Source organism: Lynx canadensis, chromosome X (genome assembly GCF_007474595.2).
Source record: "Lynx canadensis isolate LIC74 chromosome X, mLynCan4.pri.v2, whole genome shotgun sequence".
NCBI lineage: Eukaryota > Metazoa > Chordata > Mammalia > Carnivora > Felidae > Lynx > Lynx canadensis.
In genome coordinates this window covers 52,372,051-52,381,727 of record NC_044321.2, presented here as the reverse complement: position 1 = coordinate 52,381,727, position 9,677 = coordinate 52,372,051, and positions in this window count along the sequence as shown.

Here is a 9,677-nt window from a genome sequence, read left to right as displayed (position 1 = left end):
TGAGACGGCATGAAAACAGACATAGGCTAATCAGAATGAAAAGCTCAGACAGAAGCTTTTTTATTTTGATATAGTCCGAATTTATTTTTGCTTTCATCTCCCTTGCCTCAGAAGACATATCTAGAAAAATGTTGCTATGGCTGATGTCCAAAACATTTACTACCTGTGCTCTGTTCTAGGATTTTTATGGATTCAGGTCTCACATTTGGATCTTTAATCCCTTTTGAATTTATTTTTGTGTATGGTGAAGTAAAGTGTTCCAGTTTCATTCTTTTGCATGTAGCAGTCCAGTTTTCCCAGCACCATTTGTTGAGTGAAAGAAACAATCAACAAAACTAAAAGGCAACTTACTGAATGGGAGAAGATACTTGCAAATGACATATCCAATAAAGGCTTACTATTTAAAATATATAAAGAACTTATACAATTTAACACCAAAAAAAAATCCAATTTAAAAAATGGGCAGAAGACATGAACAGAAATTTCTGTAAAGAAAACTTACAGATGGCCAACAGATGTATGAAAAGATGCTCCACATCATTCATCATCAAGGAAATGCAAATTAAAACTACAATGAGGTATCACTGTATGCCTGTCAGAATGGCTAAAATAAAAAAACACACACACACAAGAAACAGCAGGTGTTTGTGGTGATGTGGAGAAAGAGGAACCCCTTGCACTGTTAGTGGGAATGCAAACTGGTGCACCCACTCTGGAAAACAGTATGGAGGTTCCATAAAAATTTTAAAGCAGAACTACCCTGCAACCCAGTAATTGCACTACTGGATATTTACCCCCAAAATACAAAAGTATTAATTCAAAGAGATACATGCACCCCTATGTTTATACCAGCATTATTTATAATAGCTCAATAGCTCAATTATGGAAGAAGTCCAAATGCCTATTGATAGATGAATGGATATATAGATGAGTGCTATACAGTATATATATATATATATATATATATATATATATATATATGTTTGAATATTATTCAGACATAAAAAGAATGAAATCTTGCCATTTGCAACAACATGGAAGCAACTAGAGAGTATTTTTTTAAAAGCCCTTTAAGGGAGAAAGGCAAGGGAGAAGAAGCATTCTCTTTGAAAGACACTTTTTAAATTTAATTTTTAAATGTTTATTTGTTTATTTTGAGAGAAAGAGAGAGAGAGAGAACACAAGTGGGGAAGAGGCAGAAGAGAGAGGGAGAAAGAATCCCAAGAAGGCTCCACACTACCAGCACAGAGCCTGGTGGGGGAGCTAGAGAGAACTACGATTAAGCGAAATAAGCCAGAAAAAGAAAAATACCAAATGATTTCATTCATATGTGGAATTTAAGAAAGAAGACAAATGAGCAAAGGGAAAAAGAGAGTGAGACAAATCCAGAAACAGATACTTAACTATAGAGAACAAACTGATGGTTACCAGAGGGGAGGTGGGTGAGGGGATGGGCAAAATAGGGAATGGGGATTAAGGAGTGCTACTTCTAGCGATGAGCACTGGGTGATGTATGGAATTGTTGAATTACTATATTGTACACCTGAAACTAATATAACACTGTCTGTTAACTATAATGAAATGAAAAATAAAATAAAATATTAAAAAAATGACCCCCAAAATAAATCCATGCATATATGGTCAACCAGTATGTGGTGAAGAAGTCAAGAATACTAAATAAGGGAAAGAATAGTATTTTAATAAATGGTGTTTTGTGGGGTACCTGGGTAGGTCAGTCGGTTGGGCGGCCGACTACAGCTCAAGTCATGATCTCGCAGTCTGTGAATTTGAGGCCCCCATCAGGCTCTGTCCTGAGCGCTCAGAGATTGGAGCCTGCTTCTGATTCTGTGTCTCCATCTCTCTCTGCCCCTTCCCTGCTTGCTCTCAGTCTCTCTCTCTCCCTCTCTCTCTCTCAAAAATAATAAACAATAAAAAATTATTAAAAAATGGTGTTTTGTAAAATGGATATTCACGTGCAAAGGAATTAAATTGGACACATTTCTTACTGTACTAACAAAAAATAACTCAAAATATATTAAACATTTATAAAACCTGAAACCATGAAACTCATAGAAGAAAGCATAGGGGAAAAGCTCCGTGACAGTGGACTTGGCAATAATATTTGGATATGACAACAAAAGTGCAAGTGATAAAAACGAAAGTAAACATGTACAAATACACTAGAGTAAAAAGCTTCTGCACACAGTAAAATAATCAGAAAAAATAAAAAAAAAACAACCTATAGAATAGGAGAATATACTTAAAAACCATCCATCTGTTTAGGGATAATATCTAATATATATAAGAAATTCGTACAACTCAATAGCAAAACAGAAACAATCCAATAAAAGAAATAGGCAAAGGATTTGAATAGACATCTTTTCCATAGAAAATATCCAAGTGGCCAATAGGTACATGAAATATGTTCAATATCTTTAATCATCAGGGAACTATAAATCAAAACTACAAAGAGATATCACTTAACACTGGTTAGAATGGCTACTATCAAAAACAAAAGAGGAAATAAATGTTGGTGAGGCTATGGAGAAAGGTGAATTGCTGTGCACTATTGGTAGGAAAGTAAATTGATGCAACCACTATGGAAAACGGTATGGAGGTTCCTCAAATAATTAAAAAGAGAACTACCATATGATCCAGCAATCCCATTTCTGGGTATATATCCAAAATAAATGAAATCACTATCTTGAAGAGATATCTGCATCTCCATGTTCACTGCAACATTATATATATATATATATATATATATATTTAAATTTTTATTTAAATATATATATTTATATATATATTATATATATTTATATATAAATAAATTTATATATATTTATATATATAAATATATATTTAACTATATATATAGCATATATATACTTAACTATATATATTATATATATACTTAACTATATATATAGCATATATATACTTAACTATATATATAGCAATTAATATATATATAGCAGTTAATATATGTTATATATAATATATATAATTATAATTTTTCAGCCATTACAAAAGAAAGACCTGCTTTTTGTGACAACATAGATGGAGCCTGAGGGCATTATGCTAAGCAAAACACATAAGACAGAGAAAGAAATACACTGTATGTTCTCAATTATATGTGGAAACTAAAAAAGCTGAACTCACAGAAATAAAGAGTAAAACTGTGATTGTCAAACACTGTGGTGGGGGAAATGGAAAGATAATGTTCAAGGGCACAAACTTCCTGCAATAAGATAAATAAATTCTAAGTTCTGGGGTTCAAATGCATGTCATTGTGACTGTAATTAACATTTTTGTATTATAGACTTGCAAGTTGTTGAGAATGGATCTTAAATGTTAGTGTTACCAAAAAAATGGTAATTATGTGAAGGAATGGGGGCATTAACAAATCTTATTGTGGTAATCATTTTACAATGTGTAGGTGAGTCAAAGCATCACATTTTCTCCTTATACTTATATATGCTATATGTAAAAGAATATCTTAATAAAGCAGGAAATAAAGATACAACCAATATAAAATTAAAAATTCAGTATGATATAAAAATAAAATAATAATTATAGGTAATATTTATGTACTTCTTACCTGGTGTCAGATATTATTTTAAGTATTTTATGTAAATGAGCTCATTTAAGTTTTTTAATGTTTATTTATTTCTGAGGGTGGGGAGAGGAAGAAAGAGAGGGAGACAGAAAATTTCAAGCAGGTGCCACACTGTCAGTGCAGATCCCAACACAAGGCTGGAACTCTTGAACCATGAGATGATGACCTGAGCCAAAATCAAGGGTTGGATGCTTAACCAACTGACCCACACAGGAGCACCAAAATGAGCTCATTTAATCTTTACATCATACTTATTATAATTCTGTTTTACAGATGAGGAAACTGAGGCTCAGCTAAGTGAAGCCATTTGTTTCAAGTTCACACAGCTAGAGAGCAGTAATGTTGGGATTTGAAGACAGGAGTCTAGCTCTAGAGTCTAGCTCTTAATCACAAAACAGAACAACACAAGTGTGAACTGCACAAGTGTGGCCTCAGGAATAAGACAGCCTGAGTTCCAATTCAAGCTTAGACATTTCCCAGCTGTGTGAAATTAGTCAAAATACCTCACTTCTTTGTGCTTTGGTTTTAGCATATGTGAAACACAGGTAATAATAGCACATACTTCAGAGTGCTGCTGAAAGGAGTCAATGGGATAAAACATTTAAGTATGCTAAGGCTTTCTCTGATACTCAGTATGCTTAATAAATGTTACCTATTTACACATTTAGAAAAAGAGTGACAAAGAACAGAACTTTATGGTATTTATATATTTGGGGATGATGGGAACCAATAAAGAAGGAGGGTGATGCTATTACAAAGAGAAATAAAGGGTTAGAAATTAAAAAAAAATAATTAGAAATCAGCAGGATCATGACAGTCAACAGAAACATGTGATAATGTAATGTAGTAATTAAGGCCACAACCCCATAACCCTTAACCTGTGTTAAATCCCAGTTCTGCTATTTTCTCTTTTTTTGTGTGGAGGGGGGTCTTTAATTTCTTTCTTTCTTTCTTTTTAAATATAATTTATTGTCAAATTGGCTAACATACAGTGTTTAGTGTGCTTTTGGGTTTTGAGGTAGATTCCCATGGTTCATCACTTACATACAACACCCAGTGCTCATCCCAACAAGTGCTCTCCTCAATGCCATCAGTAATTTTCCCCTCTCCCCCACTCCCCCATCAACCCTCAGTTTGTTCTATGTATTTAAGAGTCTCTTATGGTTTGCCTCCCTTCCTCTCTTTTTGTAAATATTTTTCCCTTCCCTTCCCCCATGGTCTTCTGTTAAGTTTCTCAAGATCCACATATGAGTGAAAACATATCAGTTCTGTTATTTTCAATGATTACATGACATTGAGCAGGTTATGTAATCCCAAATCTGCCTCAGAGTCTTTACATGTAAAGAATTAATACCATTAATACCTACACAAAGACTATTGGGATGATTAAATGCATTAACACATACAAAGCACTTAAAACAATGTTTGGCACACAAGAAACTTTCAATGAATGTTGGTTTGTATTATTTCCAAAATAAGAGGAATATTTGCTTAAAGAAGTATGGCAGCACCTGTGAAAGAAAGGAGACAGAAAAACTAAGGGAAACCTAACTTTTAAGTGTGTCTGTCTTCAAATCCATCCCATCTTCTCTGTGTCCACTTCCCAGGACTTCATCTGGATCCTTATTATTTCTCACCTAGTCTTATTGTATATGGAGTGCGACAAGTAGGGCATGAGTTGAGGAGTAGGAAGTAACCTTGTTTGCCTGGATCACTAGGCTAATGAAGGGCCAGGTTGGAGAAGGTTCTTTGTTGACTGATGAAAGAGTTTAGACTTGATCCTAAAGGCAATAGGGAGTCCTGGAAGTTTTTGGAACAAAAATAATACTGTAGAATTATGTTTCTTTTTAATTATCTTAATTGGAGAAATACTATGTTTGGGGAACTAGTCAGGAGACTTTCCAGTAACCTAGATAGAGATAGAGATTATAGAGATAGAGATAGAGAGAGATAGAGATAGAGATAGAGATAGAGATAGATAGAGATAGAGAAGATTAGTGACTGACAGTGTACTAAAGAAGTAATAACTGGAAGCAAAGAATATTGGGGAGGCTAATGAGATTTTGAAAATTCATTTATTCATTCAATATTTATTACACATCTACTATATGTCTGGCAAGGTGATAGGCCCTGAAGATTCAGCAACATATAATAATTCATTGAGCAACAAATATTTATTAAACCACCACAGAGTGCCATGCATTCTCCTAGGAGCTGGAGATTCAGCAGTGGTTTCTGCTTTCAAGGAGTTAAAAGCCTAGACTGGGGGAAAGATGGTAGATTTTGACAATGCTGGAATAAAGATTAAATCATTATCTAACCTGGTCTGTTTTGGCAATGGGAGCCATGCCACCTAAACTGTGTCATGTTTGGGAGTAAAATGACAATGGTGGAGGTCAAACAGAAAAGAAGAGACCAGATTGTGAAGGTTTTGATGTCACAGTGGAAACTTTGAGCTCTTTCTTTTGGGCAAAAAGGGGTATTACGGGACTTGAACAAAGGTGTGTGATCCAATTTTAGAAATGTTGTTTTGGGAGTAAAGGTAGGAGTGAACTAGTTTGTAAATGTAAAGACAGTGTAGAATGTAAAGAACAAGAGAAGAATCCCAGAATTCTAAAAGGTCAGAAAATCTCTATAGAGATCATCCAATATTAACTTTGTTCAATTTTATAGACTGAGACTCCAGAGAGGTCAAGTAACTGGTCATACAGCTAAAAAAGTAGCAAAGCTTAAATCTATAGGTCTGCCCTGATTCTCAGTATAGTGTTCTGATTACTACTTCCTGGTTGGGAACTAGAAGATGGTCAGTTAAAAGGACTACAGGAATAGGAATGGCAAGTATGAACAACAAGATAATGAGAGATTAGAAGATGAGGTTTTAAACTGGGTCTGCGGGGAAGGGGTGAGCGTAGGCATAAGGGGAGGGGCTTTGTTTTACTTTCACATTAACTCCAAAGTTTTACAAACCTTACTACTAAAAATTAATAAAAGAACATTCCTTGGTCACAAGGCCACAAAACGTGAATGGTAAGAGGGTTGGAGGCCTGTGTGCTAAGGAAGTATATGCAGTCTTTAAAGGAAACATGGGATGTAACTTTTAAAGCACAGATCAGAAAGTTGAGATTTTTGCCTATTTGGCTAATCACAGCCTCCATCACTAAAGATGTACTCCCAGTGCCCTCTGTTGAATCCTAAAGGCTGTCTGCCTATCTCTGAGGGAGGCAGTAAGAGAAAAAAGTTAATATGGCGGCGACGCCCGTGCCCGAGGTGCTTCATAGAGCATGACAACAAGCATTTGGCAGCAATGACAGGAGGATGGACCCCAGACGCTGACCGCTGGATTTGGCGCCCCAGAGCTGTGACAGCACCTTCCCTGTGAAAGCGCTTTGGAAAATCTGAGGAGGTCTCTTAAGTAACAGGTAAGGCGATGTAGTCATTACCGTGTACAGTCCAGTAGGCGGAGGTAGAGGGCAGCATGAGAGCCACAGCCACTGCCTATTTCTACCTAGAACTGAGCTGTTAGGACAGGATTTGAGGCTGGGTTAAAGTTTAAGATTGGTGGAAGACTTTAGAGGAAGGAGTTTTAATCTGAGACAACTGGGTGAGTCATGGCAGGGCTTTGTGGAAGTGGTGAAGATCAGTGAGTGAAGGCTTTGAAATAGTATGTAAAAACATGCAGGTGTAAATTTCTGTAAATTTTGTAGTAAAGAATGTCCAAAGCTTTCATTACATTTTCCCAAAAGGATTGATGAATCTTTTCTTTACAGGTTGAGGTTCTAGTCCAAGGATTAGGTACTGTAAGGATTAAGTAGAACTTTAAAGCTAGATTCTCTGGTTTCACATCTATACTCTATCTACTAACCCCTAGCTGTGTGATTTTAGGTTAAGCATCTTAACCTGCCTGTACTTTAGTGACTCATCTTTAAAATGAGGATAATAGTAGTGACTATCTCTCAGGGTTGTTATAAAATGAGTTTACTAACTAAAAATTGTCATAATAAGCATTTATTAACTAAAAAATAATTTAATGGCTTCCTCAAAAATTTAATAACCCTTGACAGTATTATAGGATCTCTTGTTACACTATCAACATCAATTCTCTCCTTTGATCCTCTTTATGAATTTTTGTAGGGTTTGTTTACACATAAGGAGAGAGACAGGTTAGATGACTTATATGAGGTTGTTCAGTTAGTCAATGACAAAAGTTGGGATTCTAGATTCTTAGCCTAGTGCTCTTTCTATTGTGCTGTGATGGACTGGAGCAAAGGCCCTTATGAAAACTTGGGTTAAAACTTCTAACCCTGACACTGATTTTGTTGTTAAGAATAAATCTTCAGGTGGTTCTGTATCCATCCTGGGCTTGAATACATGTGACGGAGCAAATTTCATATTGGGCAACCCAACTCATTTATAGTAAAGTAACTTAATTGTGATGTGCCTTATTAACATTCAGATTTATCAAGTTTTCTCACATTTAAAAGAAAATAAAAGCTTTCCTTGACCCTGCTCCCTTTCCAGCTGTCTGTCACCCTCTCTTCCTTTTCTCATCCGGCTTCAAAAAAGAGGGCTGTGCATTAAGGGTTTCAAAGCCTTCACTTCTGCTTCACCTATCAACTCACTTCCTTAAGCATTCAATCAGTGTCCTTCTCATTGGCAAAGTCAGTAGGGTCTCTTTTGAGCCATATGTTTCTTATAACCCTGTTGACCCTTGACCTGTAAGGTACCATCTCCCTTTCCTTTTATGGTTTATTTTCCTCTGCCTATCCTGTAAGTATTGATGTTCTATACAGAAATATCCTTGGTCTTTTCTTGTTATGTTACATTCATTTCCTGGATGATCTTTTTAAAACATGTTTATTTTGAGGGAAAGAAAGAGAGTACGTGTGAGCAGGGGAGGCACAGGGAGAGAGGGAGAGAATCCCAAGCAGGGACTGCCTGTCACAGAGCCCAACATGAGGCTCTATCTCAGAGACTGTGAGATCATGACCTGAGCTGAAATCAAGATTCAGGTGCTTAACCAATTGAGCCACCCTGGCACCCCTATTTCTTAGACGATCTTATCCCCTCACTGAGTTTCGACCAACACCTGTAGCTAATGGCTATTAAAATTTGTGCCCATAGCCCAGGCTGCTTTCCTCAACTTAAGACCCACATATAAAACTACCTACTATATATATCACAAGCACCTCCAGCTCTTTCTTCTAAAACTGAATTTGTCATTTTCCCCTTGCTTCAGATCCAAAGTGCTGCCATCCACCTTAGTCACCAAAACTAGAACTTTGACTATATTTTTAAATTTATTTTTCTACTTTAACTCTTATATCCCATCAATCATCAATTTATCTGTTCACTTAAGAAATACTAACTGAACACGTTCTTTGTTTGCAGCATTATGCTAGATGCTGAGGATATAGCATCAAACCCAGTCCTAACACAGCCCATGTCTTTGTGCAACTTTCATTCCTGTACCAAGCCCAATATTAACCTGTGATTTATATACTTAATTGTAATTTTAATCCCTTAGAATGATAAGAATGGCATGCTATGAAAGCACCTAGTCTGGAATCATTGGAAGACTTCCTTGAGGAAGTGATATTTGAATTGAGGGCTGAGGAATGAATAGGAATTAATTAGATAAAGAGAAGTAAAAGAGTCTGAGCAGAGAAAACAGTATGTGTACAAGGACCTGAGGCAGTGAGGAGGGTGACATATTTGAGAATAAAAAAGGCTATTTATTGTGTGGTTGGCACTTTACAGAACACAAGACAAAGTGGTGGCATGAGACAAGACTGCGAAGTTGGGCAGAGGCTTTATAGGCCATAGGAAGAATTTGGCCTTTTTCCTAAGACTAATGAGGAGATACTAAAGGGTTTTCATCATATAAGTGACATGATCAAATCTGGGTTTTGAAAAGATAACTCTGCCTCCTGAATAGCAAATCAGAAGATTGGGGAAAACAGTTAGGGTGCTTTTGAGGTAAATCAGGTAAGAGATGTGGTGGCTTCTATTAGGTTTGTAACAGTGAAGGTCAGAGAGATGGGCATATTCAGGTATTATT